The sequence below is a fragment of the Lutra lutra genome, chromosome 15 (assembly GCF_902655055.1).
Source record: "Lutra lutra chromosome 15, mLutLut1.2, whole genome shotgun sequence".
NCBI lineage: Eukaryota > Metazoa > Chordata > Mammalia > Carnivora > Mustelidae > Lutra > Lutra lutra.
Window position 1 is genome coordinate 32,426,649 of NC_062292.1, and position 2,833 is coordinate 32,429,481.

A 2,833-nucleotide genomic window follows, 5' to 3' on the forward strand; every position below is an offset into this window, starting at 1 on the left:
TTGGGCTTCAAATTGCAGTTAATAAATTATTTGTAACAAAAAAGAAATGAAAAGAAAAAAGTAACACATAAAAAGAGTTATTAGGAATACATGATGATTTCATCAAATCTCTATTATTTTAATTTTCTAGATTAATGTAATCCCTGTCTTTAATGCTGGAATGACATTGTTCTTAAGGAGTGTGCAAGGTGAAATTAATGTACTTCTAAGCAACAGGACTAGTGAGAACTCTTTACATTTCTACAGAACAGAACCTCAGAATCACTCTTCTCATCACCTCCTTGTTTTTCAGTTAGTATATGATTGGGTTGAACACTGGGGTCAGGATGGTGTAGAAGACAGTCAGGACCTTGTCCTCTGTTGGAGATCAGAAGAATGTTGGGCATAAATAAGTGTAAGCAAAGGATGCATAGTAGAAAGGCACCACAGTGAGATGGGTGATTCAGGGTGAATAGGTCTTTTTTCTCCTTTCTGTTGACTACATGCAACAGAAGGCAAGGAGGACCCAGCCATAGGAACATGCAGTGTCAATGAAAGAAACACAAGGAAGAGGGTGGTGCTCACAAACTCTGTGTACTTATAGACCCAGATGTCCATGCAGACCAGAGATAACATGGCTACAATATTACAGAAGAAATGGTTGATGTTCCTTGATCAGCAGTAAGCTATATTAAGGATATATGCAGTATGGGCACAGGAGTTGATTTAGCCCATTATTCAAGATCCCATTATCATCAGCACACAAACTTTTTTCCTCATATGAATGAGATAATGGAAAGGAAAACAAATAGCCACATTATGGTCATAGGTCATAGAGGCCAATATTAATTTTTCTGCACCAGCTAAAGCAACAAAGAAGAAGCACTGAAAGCCACACCTAATGAAAGAAATAGACTTATTTCCAAGGAGATGATCAGACTCCATCTTGGGGACAATGGTGGAGGTGTAGTTCATGTCCACAGAGGAGAGCTAAGTAGAAAATACATGGGTGCATGAAGATGGGTGTCCAGGAGGATGAGGATGATCATGGACAGGTTGCCAAAGAGAGCCATTAGGAAAATGAGAAAATTGAGAATGAAGAAAGACAGGCTAGTTCTGATGGTGGGAATAATGCCAATAAGAAGAAATTGGTAGATGTTTGGTTAACATTTTCCATGGGACATTAATTTAGTTTTCCCTAAAGAGAGACACATATTGAATACAAAAAATAATCTCTTATTAATTCATTATTTTGGTTCCACTATGATTTATTCATGACACACTGCAGCTCTCAGAAAATTTAACACATATTTTGAAAAACAATTTTTACCTCAAAGATAAAATTTTGATGATACATACAACTGTCTTCAAAACATTTCATGGAAATGTGTAAATTTGTAAGAATAATATATTTCTATGACTTTATTAAGATACATATATTTTATTTTCCTATGTAAATTTAGGTATTATCAACATCAGAACTTATACTTTTTATGTATGCTTTGCAAGTCCATGTAGAAGCATAAATTACATAAAACATATTTTATGACCTTTAGGCAATGATTTTTTTCTTTTATGATTAAGTCATAATGTTTATGAAACTATAATAGTCTATCAGGTTGTGCTGTAGACATATGTCATTTTTCTCTTTATTTTTTGTTTTCTTTAAAAAGTTTGCCAAATCAAGGTTTTAAGATGCAAGCATTATTATCTGTTTCTTTTTTCCCCAGAAATCTACAATGAATAATTATTGCAGAGTATAATTTATATGAAGCAGATTTCTTCTCCCTCACTCAATATTCAAACACTTTAGTTTAAGGAAACCCTTTTCCTGGTAAATTATTCTAATATTTTATTGTAGCTCTATGACTCTGCTCAATGTCTCTGAAAAGATCTGTGTTGTGTTCATCTGCTTCTCAATAATTATGTAACATTATGTACTGCTTTATGACACATTTTCTGATTCTTTTTTACCTCTTGCTTTTGTGTATTTAAAATTCTTTCCATTTCTAGATAAGTGTGAGAGTTCAGCCCCTATAAGTATTATCCCCCAGTCTTAAAATTCAACTAACATAATAATAAAAAGGTAAATCTGCATAAATTTGAAGAAAGTGGAATGAGAGTAGAGGGGGAAATCAGAGGTGAAAAAGTTAAGAACTTTTTGGGAGAAGAAATTTTAATGAACAGACAATTAAAAGGAGAAGGAGAAAAGGCATTTTGAGAGTGTTCTAAGTGGGAATATATGGAGAAAATCTTCTCCAGGAGAGGTACCATCATTGAGTAAAGCCCAGCATGTCAGGCTTAAAAAAGATTGTAGTGCTTCAGTCTTTCATACTTTCCTAGGATCAAAGCAATCAGACTCTTGAGGAAGTCTTTACATGAAAGACAGACATACACACACATGTGTTGCGCATGCACACACACACACACACACACACACACACACTTAGTTAAAATGATTGGGATAAATGCAAGAAAACTTTACAAAAATTCTAAGGTCTTCAGAGAAATACGAGAAGTTGTTAAATCCAAAGTAAAAATGCTATGTGATATATAAAATGATCCCCAAAAAAACAATAAAAAACTTCTGGAAAATCAAGGATAATAATTAATATAATAAATTTACTGAATGTTTCAAAAGATAAATTGATGAAAATCGACCAGAAGGCAATACCGAAACACAACATTTGACATTTAGGACAGATAGGAGAATGAGACAAATATTAGAAGATGACCCAACATACACTATGTAACTTCCTGTAAATGTATATCACATTGATTTATTCTTTTTTTTAAAGATTTTATTTATTTATTTGACAGACAGAGATCACAAGTAGGCAGAGAGGCAGGCAGA

General features: G+C 33.4%; 1 pseudogene; it reads right to left on the reverse strand.

Annotated features, from left to right (window-relative positions):
* Positions 1-232: 232 nt before the first annotated feature.
* LOC125086364 (olfactory receptor 2L8-like) lies at positions 233-1,156 on the reverse strand (annotated as a pseudogene).
* Positions 1,157-2,833: the final 1,677 nt, after the last annotated feature.